Source organism: Anser cygnoides, chromosome Z, assembly GCF_040182565.1.
Source record: "Anser cygnoides isolate HZ-2024a breed goose chromosome Z, Taihu_goose_T2T_genome, whole genome shotgun sequence".
NCBI classification, from domain to species: domain Eukaryota; kingdom Metazoa; phylum Chordata; class Aves; order Anseriformes; family Anatidae; genus Anser; species Anser cygnoides.
In genome coordinates, this window is record NC_089912.1 from 83,211,109 (window position 1) to 83,229,568 (window position 18,460).

The window sequence follows — 18,460 nt, forward strand, 5'->3', positions numbered from 1 at the left end:
GGGGAAGAATCACATGGAGATAGTGGAGCTGTTCATTACTTTGATGGTGGGAAGTGTTTTATTTCAAGAGCAGCATTAAACAAAGTTCACAAGCCAAGGAAAGAGGTGACAGCAATTGAGAAACACATTTGTTTCAGCTGGTGGTAGTGCAATAAGATCCATAGCTGACCACACATTATTTGTTTCTATATTCCTATTGTGCTCAGCATTGAACTGTCATGATCCCTGCCCACATGGGAGCAGTGCCTGACAGACTGTCCTACAGGATTGTGGTTTGGCCGTCTGCTGAGCTCTGTGCAACTGCCCTGGGAAGGACTGTAGTGGGACAGCTCTGCTTCCCAGGCATCTGTGGGACACTGGACAGAGGAAGAATTATGTGACCAAAGGGTATGCAGACTGCCAGATCAACTTGCTACAAGGCTGTATTCCTACTCAAACCTTCTCTTGTGCGAAGACACACTTGGGTAATTTCATGTTGCTGATGTTATTTCCAGGCACAATGACCTGCTGAAATGGAAAGGGGTGCTCGCTGTAGCTTTTGAAACAATTTCACTGATGGGGGACAAGGAAGAGGCAGACGGCCAGACAGCAAAAATCATCAGCAAGAAGAATATTCTGCCCTTTTACTACACACCTAATAGCTGTGTTCTCTTGCTATGTTTTCCAAAGTCAAAACCTCTGCCCCTTTTTAGTACAGTCTCAAACTGATTTGTGGTACAGCTGGCAGCTGTTTGGTGGTACAGCTGGGACATAGCCAAACAGATACACAGCAGAGATCAGACAAACTTCTATCTCCCTAGGCACTTGCACAATATTCATCTGAGCTCCCAGGCTTTTTCAACACCAGTACATTTCAGGGGCTTGACTGACTTACTTTTGCTAGATGGGTGCACCACGGAAGTACACTTGAGTTGTTTTAGGACCGTCTGACGTATCCAGGCATGGACATTTCACCAGACCGCCCATGAACAGTTTCCTCATGGTCAAAGAATACTTATGACTGTCACTGGCTTTTGACTTGAGAGGTCTTTCAGGGTGTATGTTGCTGACCGTTTCTCAACACCCCTTCCTTGAAAACTTCCCCAGCAAGGTTCTCAGCTGCTTGCAGGGCTCCCTGGTAGAGCAGAAGGGATGGGCACATCAAGCCACCATAGAAAAGATCTTCTCCCCCTGCAATCTGAGGGCAAAACTGACCTTTATAAAGTCCAGTGTATTGGGGGCATTCTTCACTTTCAAAGGCACATTCCAAAGGCCAAGGAGAGCGAACCCCCTCTGATAAATGAGAAGGAAGAACTGTTAATGACAGACATGGAGAATGCTGAGGTACTCATTATATTCTTTGCCTCAGTCTTCACTCCCAATCAGACTTCTTGTTTCCCTGAACCTCTAGGCAAGGGCTGGGAGAGCAAAGTCCCTTCCACTGTAACGAAAGAGCAGGTTCAAGTCCAGTTGATGAAACTGAACTGGTACAAGTCAATAGGACCTGATGACATGCATGCCAGGGTCCTGAGAATACTGGTTGATGGAGTTATATTTGAAAATTCCTGGCAGTCAAGTGAAATCCCTGGTGACTGGAAAAAGGGAAGAAACATTACTCTCATTTTTAAAAAGAGTAGAAAGGAAAACATGGGGAACTACTGACTGGTGAGCCTCACCTCTGTGCCTGGAAAGATTATGGAACAGGTCCTCCTGAAAGCAATGTCAAGGAACATGCAATATTGAATATTGTGCAAGGAGGTAATCTGAGACAGCCATCACAGCTTTGTCAAAGGTAAATCATACCTGACTGATCTGGTGGTCTTCTATGATGAAGTGAGTGCATCAGATGACAAGGGAAGACCAACAGACACCATCTTTCTGGACATCTCTAAGGCCTTTGACATGGCCACATGACATCCTTATTTCTGAATTGGAGAGATATGGATTTGAAGGGTGGACTATTCAGTGGATAAGGAATTGGCTTGAAGACCACACCCAACATGTTGTGGTCAATGGCTCTATGTCCAAGGTAGAGGCTGGTGATGAACGGTGTCCCTCAGGGGTTCGTCTTGGGACCCCTGTTTAATACCTTTATCTGTTTAATATTTTCATCATTAACAGACAATGGGATCAACTGCACTCTCAGCAAGTTTGCAGATGACACCAAACTGAGAGGTGCAGTCGATACAACAGAAGGAAGGGATGCCATCCAAAGGGATCTGGATAAGCTTGCGAAGTTGGCCCATGTGAACCTAATGAGAGCCAAGAAATCTAAGTGAAAGGTGCCACACCCAGGTTGGATGAGGCCCTTGGGCAACCTTATCTAGTGGGTGGCATCCCTGCTGATGGCAGGGGGGTTGGAACTAGATGATCTTTAAGGTCCCTTCCAACCCAAGCCATTTTATGACCCTCATTCTATGATAACATGTCCCATACTCAGGGCAAATTGTATGCAATAAGAGTGTATCTGAATATGTGGCATAGAGTACAGACTAGCTGAATAACTAACAGGAAAGGCATTAGAGTGTGCTCATTACAGTGGCAGCAGGCCCTTATTAAATAGCAGAATTGCTCTGGTGAATGAAAAATGCTTTTAGTTCCTACACTGAATATTTAGTAAGCATCTAATCACTTTAAAATAGATAGCACATGCCTTTCTTAGATCATAACACTGCTTTATTATGAACTGTCCGTTATGAAAAGGACAGAAGCTCATCATATGAAGTCAATGTTTATATGTTCATAATATTCTGTTTTTAATTCATGGCAAGTATGCAATCACTGTCAGAAAAAAATGTCCGTGAATTCAAATAATGTTTAGACTACTGACAACAAATCTGAAATCCAGTGTTTACTAACCCTGCTGGACACTCAGTTTAGAAAATGTCTGTTAACTTGATCCTTACTATCTGTCAGTGTTTTCTTCCCTGAGATATTTTTACAGTGACCATCTCCTACACTGCACATCATCTCTATTTATGTTTTTTCCCCTATGCTGTCTCACCACCTTGCCTTGTGACTTCATCAGATAAAGCCATCGAGCCCAGTTTGCACACAAACAGGGATCTTACCTTCACTTAACAGCAAACTATTCATTTTCTATCATTACACTGAGATTTTATGCTGGTATCATCTCTCCAATTAAAAATAAAACAGGGTTTCCTCCCTTCTGTTCACAATTCTTCTGATGTTGCATCAAGAGAGCTGTATTCTGCATATTTAAGGTCTTGGTTATTCAGTCTGTACTTAGGCAAAAATCCCCATCTAAATAGCTTGGATGAAAGTGGTAATGCAGTCTCCTGCCTCTCTGCCCTGCATTTTGCCACTTTGCAGAAGTATGTTATACAGAGGTCTTCCTGCAGGTATGTCTCTTGTCTGTGACTCTGCAAGTCAATGCAGAAAAGAAAGACTTCTATGTGATCTTAACTGCAAGCACATTTTTTCCGTGACTGTACTATGATTTAGAAATGTTGATGAGTTAATATTATTTAAATGATAATAACATATGAACTGTAATGAACATTCCTTACATCAAAGCAATATTTATGAAACAAAATGCTTTGCAAGCTAGGGCGGAGCCACACAGTGTGAAGCAAAACTCCACAGATGAACACTTTTGCCATCTACCCAAAGAACTCTGCTTCACTGATATATTTTCTAAAGATTTAAGTTACCACATATTAGAGTTTTGCAGGTTCATGGTGAAAATGTCTTTACATAGCAGATCTGTTTTAGCTGATGTTTTCATCATCAGCCAAAATAATTGAAATACTTCACAAAAACAAAAATAGTGCTAGAAACAAGGAAAATTCTTAAGGCAAAACTGTCATAATGGAAACTGCTTGGAGGGAAAAAGTGTACCCCACTCTGGGATCATGCAAAGTTCTTCATGTTTTCCATGACTGTGAAAGGAAGACACCAAGGTGATGCCACATACCAAGGATGTTCCTCTGAGAAGAGTATATCAAAGGAGAGAAGAAGATAAAATTGACATCCAAAACCAAGGAGTTCAATGACCTGAGGAACAAATGAATCCTCATTTTGCATGGATTTGTGTCTTACTTTGTTTCCTCAGCAGATCTCTGATGATGTCTGTCTTTTATCTGGCCATATAGCACCATGACTCTTGCAGAAATTTTGTGTCTTGAGACTATCTGGACATGTAGATGGGATCCCAGGGTACAAAAGTCATTCAAAGAAGAATGAGAAACAGAACTATAGACACACACAAAAATGTCCACAGAAAAGAATGCAGGAGTAGATAAGCCTCATCCTCTGGGAAACAGAGTAACAAAAAATGATCTGGTGATAAGCTCCACAGATTTTTATTTATTTATTTATTTTAAATAAATTAAACAGATGAGCTCTTCTAGCCAAACTTTGGTAAAAACTAGATATGTCATCACCTGATATTCATTTGGTAGTCTCCAGGCCATTCTTACTGAATAGTGGATGCTGAGCTTCAAAAGCTGCAATAGGTGTCCTGTTAGTAGGTATGACAGAAAGGACAGAAAATCAGTGCAACAAAAACTGAGCTGCCCTTTACCCCAGTATGTCAGACTTTGCTGCCTGTTGGGTTGATGACACCACTGATGTGTATGCTGGACATTTTGCTGTTAAAGGCAGAGAGCTTCAGCTTCCAAAACCATCTTCCTGGTATATTTCTAGAAGGCAGAACTGGACTGAGCAAAATGAACTGCTCACCACCTAAATGGCATCTTCTCTGCCCTAGCTGTAAAGAATGAGCAGTAGCATATGAGGAGCAAAGAGAGGAAAGATGCTTCTACTTCCACTTATTTCCCCTTGTCCTTGCACAGCTCTGGTACCTCTTGGAAGTCCTTGTGACCACAGGCATTGTATATCTACACTTTTTCACTTGCACTTTTCAAAAAAATAGTTCTGAAGGACGTAAAATGATGTTCTTATTTATACTGCCTCAGGATCTCTGCTTCTATTTGTCTCCTCACTTTCTTATCATTGACATCACCAGCAGATCATTGCTAGCAGAATCTCAGTTTCCATATTATCTTTCAGTGACCAACATGCATGATAGCCAAACTCACGTACACTCAGACTTTGCTACTGAGAAATCAGGTCATTGTCAAAAGGCATTAGTGTGGCCAAAACCAAACTAGGATTAAAAAGAAAAGATGGTAAGTTAATAACATGTTTCACTACAGTTTATTACTGGAGATTGGATACAAGTGTAAAGGGACCTCAGATATGACCCAGCATGGTAATTCACGTGTCAAGCATAACCACTCACAGTCAGTACAGAGGAAGATTCATTTCTACCAGAGGAATGAAAGGACACAAAGCAAGAGTAATTTCTAAACCAAGACCAGGGACGTGATCACTTTAATGGTGAATTATCAAGAATAAGAAGGAAAGAAAAAAAAAATCAGTCCTAATGAATATGAATGGACTGCCACACTACCTGGAAATAGGACATCTATTTTTCCAAATATAAGACCCTTTAGAAAATCTTGATGACAGGACTGCTTCTGAGTGAAGAAAAAAAAAAAAAAAAAAGAAAAAAAAAAGAAAAAAACAACATGTGCGAGCATTAAGTTTTTTTTGCAGGGTAAGAGATAAAAATAACTTGTACCTTTTGAGTCAAGCAGGAAAGTTTAACCATGGAATCATCAGTTATACAGATCAGATGTGCTTTCTTCCTCCAGTGAAGTCAATGGGAATTTTGCCATAGTTTTCAGTAAAAGCAGAAATGGATCAAGAGCTGGCTTGTGATATTCCAGTTACATTTTATTTTTAATTAGCTGGATGAAAAAATATCTTTTCAGTTTCTTGCATTTAACATTCGAAAGGAAAAAAAAAAAGTCATTTGATTTACTCAGAGAGTTCCCATTTTAAGGAAAGCAGAACCACAGCACCCCAGATTCTTAGCTATCTCAGCAAAAAACACATTTGAGCTCCTTAGAGTAGGAGTAGTCTCTGTGTTCAGCTAATAGTGGACTGCTCTGAACCAAGTGAGAGGTGTACATAAATTTTGACAGAAGCAATCAAGCACAAAAATTCAACAGAAAGCGGTAACTGTCCCTCCCTTCCCCCCAGTAAAGTGGCAGACAGATTAGTATATGGCCTCACAACAGATGACCTCTGTAAATTTAAGAGATCCTTTCCTGGTTGACTTCAAGGTCAGAATGTGTTTCCAGGGCAGAATAATCAAACACAACACATTTCTCATCTGATGCTATTAAAGCTTTCATTAAAGATAACAATGGCTAAACATCACATTTTTGATATTTGCATATGACTGTGTACTTGGCATCACTGCAGATTTTTAGCAATGGCTTAGACAGTAACAATGCCAATAGCAATGACAACCATAACCAGAAAAGGGAAATGGATTAAATGATTTCTTAAGGTCCCTCCTATAACTATTTTCTCTTATGCTGTAAACTTCTAGAAACCACTCAACCCTGTTCCCACTGGACTTATATTTTTGCTACTCTAGTGCCCTGACAATAACAAATTGGCTCTAATATTAACTTGATTGGGCTAATTTGTTCTTTCAGCCCCCTGTATTAAATGAACCCGCTTTTAGGTTTTGGGTGTGCAAGGAATTTGGAAGGTGCCCCATAAACAACTTGATCAACACTACTTACTACTTCAATATTTAGTCTTACTCAGTCAGTAGGATCCAGATCCTGCTTTCAGATGTTCATGCTCAAGACCCTCAGGACAATGGGATTACAGCAAAGTGTAGGATATGACTGCTGGAGAATATGTTCCCTTGATCTTTAAATGTACTTCTGTCTGTATTAAGAGGAACAGTACCATCAAACATCATAGAGTTGGAATGGAATGGAATGGAATGGAATGGAATGGCATCATTAAGGTTGGAAAAGACCTTCAAGATCATCAAGTTCAACCTTCAGCCTGACCTACTAATCCCATCACTAAACCACTTCCCTTTGTGACACTAGATGTTTGTTCTGGACACAGCTGAGCATTAAAACTGAAATTCTACCACTTGAAAAATATTGAAGTCAGCTTCTGTCAGGAATCAAAAGTAAAATTTGAAGCTGTGAGTTCCTTTTATAGCAAAGCACTGCAAGCGTGATTCAGAAATGACTGGACATCTGCTGTTTTACAGCAGATCTCTACAGAGATGTGTTTGTGTCAGGTCAGCCCTCTGTCCCAAACAGGGGCTTTGTCATTCTCTTCTGGTACCTAAGCTCTTCTTCACCAGCAGTGACATCTGCCTGGACTCCAGCGTCTATCTTGCTCCAGCCTGCAAGCAAGCAACAGACACAGACCAGCCAGAGAGCCTGGCACATGCAAGGGAGGAGAGGTGCCAGTAGTCTCTCTGAACACCAGGTCCCTTAATACAATGCATCAAAATTGGGACCAGTAGGTTAATGTCATATTGATTTCAGACAACTTGTTTTCTTACTTTTTTTTTTTTTTTTTTTTTTTTTAAGATGCCTTGATCTGTATTTTTGTGGTGCAGGAGTAAAATTAACACTTATAAACATGAATTTCTCTGTAGAAACTGTAATGCTAATAAAAACATACTAAAGGGAAATGCCTTGAGAGCTCTACTTCCAGACTTGATTGTCTTTTCATTTACAGAGGCATGTTAGAGATTGACTTCAAACAGAACAGAGCAATCCTTAATGGAAAGAAATGGGAACCTGAAAGTTTTCATGCATTTTTTAAGTTGTTCTGTGACATAAAAAGCTGAAAATCTCAAAGAAAAGATTCTTTCAAGGATCTGCTCTTTTTTCTGGAACCAAACTATCAAAACAGCACCTCCCATACTATTTTGCTTGCATGCCTGAGTGTGCTGGAGCTGAATTGTTCAAAGTTGTATGATACTGTTCAGAACAGCAGAGCTAGAAACTGAGATACCTCTATTTTTCTTTAAAAACGAGCAACACTTTCCTATAAAAAAGTCTTGTGACATCAGTATCTTAAACTGAGACAAAAATAGACCTCAATGGGACAGAGCTAAATGGGTGTAAAGATCGCAGAATCATAGAATGTTTTGGATTGGAAGGCATCTAATTCCAACCCCCTTGCCATATGGAGGGACACTTTCCACTAGACCAGGTTGATCAAACACAGCCAACGTGATCTTAAACACCTCCAGGGATGGGGCATCTACAGCTTCTCTGGGCAACCTGCTCCAGTGCCTCACCAACTTCACAGTGAAGAATTTCTTCTGAAATCAATGCCATACTTTATAATGATCTACAGTCAAAAGAATAATTCATAGTTCTGTCCTTCCACTAGACAATTGACAATATTTCTCCAGATCCAAAAATTTGGATCTTGGGTCTTTAGATCTCTGAAGGAGTTTACAGACTTGTACTGACATGCTTTGTTTATTCTTCATATGTCAGAAATCAGCAATGCAGTCCTGGAACAAGAAGAAAATAAACAGCCTTCTTCCTCACTTCCTCTTCCCTAACAGACCTAACAGACTTTCCCTAACAGATCAGCACTAACAGACCTTGAGCACTGAATCACTGGCCAGCTATGTTAACAACAAAGCTTTTCTCCCCTCAAACTGGGCATAACTGGAGAGGTCTAAGCCAGCCCCCCACCAGAGACAACTGCATGCTGAACTTTACAACATGATTGAAGCACAGGATGTACTTGCTTGTGCTGAGCATTCACATCACAGGAGTTTAAACTTCTCAGGCAAACACTTCTGTGTGCTCTTCCTCACTGGGGAAGAATCAGTTTATTATCCTCTAGAAAATGTTTCATGAGTTTCAGCTGGCTTTTATAATTTCTAAAATAATTTATATTTAAATGAAGGGCTAAATATTTGCAAAATAGTTTCTTCCAAAGCACTGCAAACAGGTAATCTCCTTAAAATAATGACTTTAAGACTTCAAAGACTTCAAGACTTTAAAGAACTCTTGCTGGTCTTATATTCAGCATGCTGGAATTTTAGCTCAATGGGAACATCAGAGGAATCTAAGTAGGATTTCTGAACTGGTTTTCCTGTCAAGGCAGCTAAAAATCCTTTCTGCATGATATATTAATAAAGCAGTAAAGATCAAGATAGGCATGTCCTAGGAAAAGAGGAGCCATAAGTGGAAATCTTTCTTTCCAAAATTTGCAGTTTCCATGCTGAAAATACCTTTGCTCAGTCTATTCATCCAGCTTGTTCTCAGAGCACCTGCACTAGCAACAGGCAGGAGAATATACTTGTCCCTCCCAGATTTAGCCCTGCCGCTCTATGCTTCTTTTTTTTTTTTCCTTCTAATGAAGCAAGGGATACATTTATAATGGAGTGCCTCACCACAGGGTCCCATTCATCTGACTTGGTAACAGAGGCCATAAGACTCAGAAGGTGGCAGACAAAGAATATGTACACAAATCAGTTTTTCCACAGAAAGGTCATCTAATTTGGCCACACTTCATTTTCTTCTGCTGCTGTTTCCTCTTCTACTTCTTCCTGAAATGATTGTATTTACAAATAAGAGAGAGAAAACTCTTCCCAATCCATAAATTACCATTCAGCTGGATTAAGGGGATCAGAAACCCAGACAGGACATTAATACCTCCCTCCTCACACAAATTAAATTACAGCCTTCAGACAAAACAGCATGTTGTAAGGCTGAACCTCTTTCTAAATGTTCCAGTACACAGAGTAAGCCTGCCTGCTCACTCTAAGCCATTACGGGTAGCAGGTAACACCTGAACATCCTTGAGGTACTATCCACTATTCTTCTACAAGTAAATGGACTGCAGTTCTGCCTTGACCTTATAGAAACCATACAAAGATGGTTGGGGTTGCAGAAAGGATGCTGTGGACCCTCCTTCATTCCCAAACTACATGCCTAGCTGAGCTAAAGGCTTATAAATGCTTAGACAGAATTTTACTAAGCATTATGTCTCTTTTACATTGGTCCGTCTCTTTAAAGATGTACCTTTTCTCCTGCTTTCTCATCCATGGAATTTTTATTGGTATCTATAAATATGAGGAAAGTTTACCTGAAAAAAATGCTCCTATGTCAGTAAAAGAAATATTAATTTATATTTGAGCTTGAGCCAAGGTCAGCCATGCACACCATTCTCTAGTACATTGTTTTCTTACTAGATTAAGAGTAATTGGTGTAGCAAAGTGAGCAGACACCAGGGAAAATGAGTATAGGCATCCTCTAACCTTCAGAAAATTCCTTAGCAAAGTCCAACATATCTGTCTCCAGCTGTCTTTTATGCCGCTTTGACCCAGTATTTTTTTCTGGCAAGTCACTAGCTGGTTCAAAAAGCATATCTCACCTATTACTCATTACACTTTATAACACTTTACAGCTAAGCTAGTAAGTTCATTCTTACCACAAACTTGTTCCCTAAAATGTGTTTCAAATATGCTTTAAAAACATTTAAGCCAAAATTATGTGCTGGGGGACACTGATAAATTAACCTGTCATTTCCCATTCTGTTGGCCTGACTTTCAGATTTTATAATCTATTTAAGTTCAACTACACAAGCTGAAACAGTATATACCAGGTGTCTGCCAGGACCTGGTAATTTCCTTTAAATATAATGAAACACTTTGTCAAAAGATTTCTCTAATTTATAAGAGCAGGACTAGGGAATGTATCGTTTTCCCAAAGTCAAAAAATGCTAGCAACATACCCCTGAGGAGCTTTGACATTCCCCTTAAACTGGATAGAAACTTAATACGTTGTGGAGTACAAGGACATCAGAAGTAAGGGTAGATCACAAAACTACTGTTTCACAGTCCTGAAGGCACCCAATGGTGAAACAAGTTTTTCTCACATCTGCTGCTGAAGAGCCAGACCAAAATGTAAGCACAGAGATTAGACTGAGGATCTATAAGGATGTCAACAGGTTCCTCTTACACTCCTAGATATCAGTGAAGCTGTTTCTACCAGATGGAAAATGGCCAAAGAGAACAGGGAATAAATACAGTTGATAAAATTAAAGCCTTTTTTAATGCTTACCAGTGCTTCCATGTTATTTTTCCTACTTTTTATGAATCATAAATGCAAATTCAGAAAAAGCAAAAGGTGACTGTTGGTTTGGAGCAGGCCAGTGCTTGTAATGCAGACTTGAATGCATGACTGCTAATGCTGTACTGAGACAGCATCCTTTTATTACCTGTGCCTTTTTGGATCTGTTTACTTCTGTGAAATCAATGCTTTGATACTATGTAAAAAAATATTATGTGACACTGTAATTAAAAACTATGTAACAATATATGTGAAATAGAGAAAGGAATCAAACTCCAATGGAAACTGGAGAATCATTATGCAACCCTAACAAAAGTTTTATAGGTTTTGAGTACACAGGTAGGTTGTGATTACACGGTTATAACTGACAATTTTGGAAGTATAGTTTTCATTATATTTGAAGATGCATTTGAGTGTGTGCATGTGCATTTGTGTATACATGCATACATACATACATACAAATTTACACCGCTCTGTTTTATTAATTGAATCTGCAGAAACTACAGTTTTTCCTGTTAGTGACAAACACACACACACTTCCTTGATTAGCTTACATAACATATTAACAGCAGTAAGAACAGATCCTTTAACCCAGGTCCACTCTTGAAATCCATATGCTTTGTGACACAATAGTCTTTCAATTAATTCTCATTCCCTCACCTCATCTAGTCAGAGCCTGAATTCATTCCTGGATAAGCTTTTTTTTTTTTTTTTTTTTTTGGTGAGGAGCTCTGTGATGGCCAGCTATGGTGTCCTGCAAGATAATTTGGATTCACAGATTCCTGACTGCACCCTGATCACATGCCTACCTTTACAACACTACTTCCATAGCACAATAGATGCACCTCTCTGAAGGCAGTTAGATATATGCTCATTAGATCACAGCATTTGCTAAAAAAAAAAAAAAAAAAAAAAAAGGTTAGATTGTAATTTACTAACTTATAAATGAGAGTTTATATGGTTCTGTTTGATCTGCCTAGCAACACGTTTTGGTATTATTTAATTACCAACTTACTGTGTCCTTCATGTGTCTTTATTTTAAAAGCTCTCATTCTTTTCCTTTGTGAAGCAACACTTTGCTATGATGATAGGGAAAAGAAAAGAAAAAAAAAAAGAATGATTATTACCTGTTTTCAGCGTAAGCAGAGCTATTTAAAGCACTGATATCATTGTTAAGCGCACACTTCCTTTTCTCACCAGTAAGCATTTGATGTAGTCAGAAAATTATTTACATTACAGTTCATTTGTATTAAAGAACACGAAGAAAACTCTGTCAAAAGCTTCTTTAATGACTGTTCCGTTCTCTTTCCCTTCCAACCAGCTCTACCAAACAGCATAGTCTAGTTGCTTTAACATCTGTCAGTGTGGTTCTCCATACAACGCATAAGAGAAAAGAGAAAACACGTTGAACAAAGACAATGCTCTTAATCATAACCTACCTATAATTATAACTCTTTCACATTTGTTTTGAGAACATCTGTTGATTTTTCTAAGGAATGGATAGCAAGTTTTTTTGTATTTATGCAAAGAAATATAGCCAATTAGTGAAAATATACTCAGGAACTTGTATTTTTTTTTTTCCTATCTATTTGGATCCCAACAAAAAGATGGAACAATATAAAAGTACAGGTGTATAGAAGATCAAACTTCCAGCTCTTCAAAGAATTAGTGGATGAGATCTCATGGGACACAATCCTTAATGACAGAGGATCTGACCAGAGCTGGCAACTCTTTAAGGATATTTTCCTTAGAGCCCAAGAGCTCTCTATTCCCATATGTAATATGTAATAAAAGTAGGAAAGGTAGGATACCGGCATGGCTGAACAAGGACCTACCGCTCAAACTTAGGCAAAAGAAGGAAATGCACAGTGGAAACAGGGCCATGTGCCCTGCGAAGAGTACAGAAACATTGTCTGGATGTGTAGGGATGGGATCAGAAAAGCCAAGACAATGATAGAACTGAACTTGGCAAGGGATGCAAAGAATAACAAGAAGGGGTTCTACAGGTACATTGGCTGAAAAAGAAAGACTAAGGAGAACATATTGCTTCTGACAAATGAAGATGGAGAACTGGTAAAAGGAGATGTGAAGAAGGCAGAGGTACTTAACAGCTTCTTTGTCTTGGTCTTCACTAGTGGTCAGGCTTCCCACATCTCTCGAGTCCCTGGACCTCTAGGAGAGGACTGGGGGAACAGAGTCTCTCCCACTGTAAATGAAGAGCAAGTTTGATACCTCCTGACACAACAACTACAGCTCTATGGTGCCTGATGCCATACATCCCAAGTTCCTGAGGGAATTGGCTGATGTAGTTGCGAAGCCTCTCCAGCATATTTGAAAAGTCATGGCAGTCAGGCGAAGTCTCCGGTGACAGGAAAAAGGGAAACATCACTCCCATTTTAAAAAGGGGTAGAAAGGAATACCCAGGGAACTACAGCCCAGTGAGCCTCATCTCTGTGCCTGGAAAGATCATGGAACAGATTCTCCTGGAGGGAATGTTGAGGAACATGCAGGACAAGGAGGTGATCCAGGACAGTCAGCATGGCTTCAACAAGAGCAAATCATGCCCGACCAATCTGGTGGCCTTCTATGATGAAGTGACTGTATCAATCAACAAGAGAAGACAGAATCACAGAATCGTCTAGGTTGGAAGAGACCTCCAAGATCATCTAGTCCAACCTCTGCCCTAACACTAACAAGTCCTATGCTAAACCATATCACTAAGGGCTACATCTAAATGTCTTTTAAAGACCTCCAGGGATGGCGACTCAACCACCTTCCTGGGCAGTCCATTCCAATGCCTAACAACCCTTTCAGTAAAGAAGATCTTCCTAACATCCAACCTAAACCTCCCCTGGCACAACTTTAGCCCATTCCCCCTCGTCCTGTCACCAGGCACGTGGGAGAATAGACCAACCCCCACCTCTCTACAGCCTCCTTTAAGGTACCTACAGAGAGTGATAAGGTTGCCCCTGAGACTCCTCTTCTCCAGGCTAAACAACCCCAGCTCCCTCAGCCGCTCCTCATAAGACTTGTTCTCCAGACTCCTCACCAGCTTCGTTGTCCTTCTGTGGACTCTCTCGAGCACCTCCATGTCCTTCTTGTAGCGAGGGGCCCAAAACTGAACACAGTACTCGAGGTGCGGCCTCACCAGAGCTGAGTACAGGGGGACAATCACTTCCCTAGACCTGCTGGCCAAACTGCTTCTTATACAAGCCAGGATGCTGTTGGCCTTCTTGGCCACCTGAGCACACTGCTGGCTCATATTCAGCTGACTATCAACCAGTACTCCCAGGTCCTTCTCTGCCAGGCAGCTTTCCAACCACTCATCTCCCAGCCTGTAGCGCTGCATGGGGTTGTTACGCCCAAGATGCAGGACCCGGCACTTGGCCTTGTTGAACTTCATGCAGTTGACCTCAGCCCATCGGTCCAGCCTATCCAGACCCTCCTGCAGAGCCTTCCTACCCTCGAGCAGATCGACAAACACACCTAACTTGGTGTCATCTGCAAACTTACTGAGGGTGCACTCGATCTCCTCATCCAGGTCATCGATAAAGATATTAAAGAGGACCGGCCCCAGCACTAAGCCCTGGGGGACTCCACTAGTAACCGGCCTCCAACTGGATTTGGCTCCATTCACCACAACTCTTTGGGCCCGGCCATCCAGCCAGTTTTTAACCCAACAAAGTGTACGCCAGTCCAAGCCACAAGCAGCCAGTTTCTCGAGGAGAATGTTGTGGGAAACGGTGTGAAAAGCCTTACTGAAGTCAAGGTAGATCACATCCACAGCCTTCCCCTCATCCACCAAGCGCGTCACTTGGTCATAGAAGGAGATCAGGTTTGTCAAGCAAGACCTACCTTTCATAAACCCATGCTGACTGGGCCTGATCGCCTGGTTGCCCTGCAAGTGCTGCGTGATGACACTCAATCTGCTCCACGAGCTTCCCTGGCACTGAGGTCAAGCTAACAGGCCTATAGTTCCCCGATGACCAACCGATGGACTTCTGTAAGCCTTTTGACACAGTTCCACATGACATCCTGATTTCTAAATTGGAAAGATGTGGATTTGAAGCATAGACCATATGGTGGATAAGGAATTGGCTCAATGCCTGCATGCAGAGAGTTGTGGTCAATGGCTCTATGTCCAGGTAGAGGCCAGTGATGAGTGATGTCCCTCAGGGGTTTGTCTTGAGACTGATGGTTTTTTAATATTTTAATCAATGACATAGACAATGGGATTGAGTGCACCCTCAGCAGGTTTGCAGGCGACACCAAGCTAAGTGGTGCAGTTGATACCAAAGAAGGAAGACATGCTATTCAAAGGAAACCGGACAGGCTGGAGAAGTGGGCCCATGTGAACCGAATGAAGTTCAACAAGTTCAAGTGCAAGGTGCTGCACCTGGGTCAGGGCAATCCCAGACATGAGCACAGACTGGGAGAAGAAATAATTGAGAGCAGCCCTGTGGAGAGAGACTTGGGGTTTCTGGCAGATGAAAGGCTCAGCATGAGCCAGCAGTGTGTGCTTGCAGCCCAGAAGGCAAACTGCATCCTCAGCTGCATCAACAGAGGTGTGACCAGCACGTCAAGGGAGGTGACAGTCTCCCTCTACTCTGCCCTTGTGAAGTCCCACCTGGAGCACTGCATCCAGGTTTGGGGCCCCCAACACAAGAAAGATGTGGGCCTGTTAGAATGAGCCCAGAAAAGGGCCACAAAGATGATCAGAGGGTTGGAGTATTCTCTGCTGAAGAGTTAGCCTCAGCAGCATTTCTTCTCATTGGTCCTCCTTCTTCAAGTCTGGAGAAAATATAGAGGATACCAGGCCTTCTACTGAAATCAGAGACGGTTTTCACGTACTTTGTAACATAGCCCACGGATATTTCACAATCAGATTCTCCTCTCTCTTTCAAAACAAACAAAAAAAAAAAGAGTAAAAAGAAGCAAGAAAACATCACTCCGTGAAAATAAACTCCCATGTAATTCAATCTCTCTGTAAGGTTCCTACCTTGCCAAATGCAAGCTGCCCCATATGACCTTACATAAATTTAAACATGGTTTATAATACAGAGGAAGAGTGAAAATGCTTCCTGAGTCTCTTAATAAAGTGAAAGAATTTTACATTATAAGCACTGAAGGCTTTCTATGCTTTATAGAAATAAACCTCTCAGTCAGACTCATAAAGATATGAAAATACTAGTAATATTAGGGCACAGTCCAACTTGATGAAGCCAGAGACTTCAAAGGGTGCAAGGCAAAGATTGGGACAGCCTTTTGAGTAGGACAGCTTTTATTATTATTACTATTATTGATTAGAACAGCATTGGTACTGTGATTGCTTGCATAAGCTCTGTTGCAATTTAGTGAGATGAAACAAGGACACCCTCAATGAACACAAAGAGGTATTAAGACAGGCAAATCCATCATGCTTCGTCTGCAGATCCAAGTACACAAAGCAAAGGATGTAGAAAACAAAACAAAACAAAACAAGACAAAAAAGCTACACATGCAAATAAAACCACAAATAGAAGTACAATGGATATACGGTGTGGGAAAAAGCAGGGAAAATACATACAGCTTTAAAGATAATCCTTACTGCTCTCTAGAATAAGTTAGGTCATAACAACATAATGACCAGACTAGCACTTTCAAACCAAAAAGTGATGTTGAGCATCCATCTGGAGATATTTGAAGCCCAGATTTCAAAGTGCTGAAGAGAAGCAAGTCTAAGGCAGGCATAGCATGACAAACAAAACAAACAAACAAATAAACAAAAATCAAGCCAAATTATCTACAGCTGAGAACATAAAACTGAAGCAATTTTGAACTATTTTCAGTGGAGTCTCTATTTTTCAACTACTTAAATACCCAAGGAAGTGAATTATTAGAGCTCTAGTAACGAGTAAGGACTATATTAAGTGAAATGGAGTATCATAAGGAATCAGAAGCAGCTGCTCAATTTTAAAATGGAAGTTCCTAAGGAAAATGTTACTACTAATCCCATTCTTGCAGAAAAGTATTGGAATCACTTTACTGGTTGTTATTACAATAATCATTATACTATGATTTCTGCAGAAAAATTAAAGAAACTAGACAATTCTATGTCAATAATGAGAAATGAATAAGCATGGGAAAACAAGTATTTAAAAGCTTTTTTTTTTTTTTTGTGCAGGCTTAAATATGAACAATAAAAATGTATTGGGCCTAGTATACAGAACATAGAAGTTCCTCTAGTACAATTCCAATAATTCTACTGAAAGCAGTGAGACTAGTCTTGTGATAAAACAAAGGAAATCAGATAAGTAGGATTGGTCCCTTAGCATGCAGGGATAAAATCTAAGACAGTGAAATACAACAAAATTAAACTATAACAAAATACATGTTTATATATACTAATATATACCTTGTAATAATACACTATAACAATGCAAAGGTAAACATACGTAGTTCATACATCTTAATAAATATACATGTATTCAGTGAGTCTGCCCTCTCAACAAGAAAACAACAAAGGAAAATGTAATATCAGTTTGCCTGCAGTGAAGGAGCTGAAGGGAAATATTTTTTTCAGGTTTTTTAATCTTGTTTAAGCTTGGTATTCCTTTAATTTACTCTTTGTCAGCTTTTGTTGCCACCTTGTTAGGGAAGCCTACTGGATGCGTGAAAGGGGTCAAATGTGAAAAAGGTATTGAGGTACCAATATATGCAATGGTAGATAACCAGCTGAACCCATAGCCTAGAGAAACAGAAGGGCTGCCAATTCATACACACCATACTGATAACTCTGAAATTGACTTGTCATTCTACAGCAGACCTGCAAAACTCATAAAGCATTTACTGATAAGGTAGCATGCAGCTAAAGGATCTTCAGAATGCCAGCACTATTGCTATTACCTGAAAGGCATCTTCAAAGAAAAAAAAAAAAAAGAAAAAAAGTATTTCACAGAATCACAGAATTGTAGGGGTTGGAAGGGACCTCAAGAGATCATTGGGTCCAACCCCCCTGCCAAAGCAGGTTCCCTAGAGCAGGTTGCCCAGGTAGGTGTCCAGACAGGTCTTGAAAAAATAAAGATAAAAAAAGAAAAACAATATTAATTACATACAATGACTTCACAAGAAAAAATAGAGACACTAGCATATTTTTAGATTTCCAGTTTGCTACATTGGCCATTCAAAGTATTTCCTCATTCCACTAGCAGATAATATTAAACTTCAAAGAAGATAAGCATCATTCTTTACATGTTAATGCCATGAAAGAAAATGATGTCATTTGTGAAGGTTTTCCAATAGGTAAGTGATGAACTGGTGCGTCTGAAGAACGCTATAGTTTTTCAAAATAATTTAGAGAGGGAACTCCTGCAGTGTTACAATGAACCAGTCTAGAAAAGATCTGTTCACAACAAGCCTTCTGGTACTGTTAAGTCTATGCCATGATGATTCCCTGGTTATGCACGTGTGAGTTTCCCAAGATTTTGAGAAAATTAGGACCAAGTATTCCAAACTGAGTACACTAATAATGATATTAATTG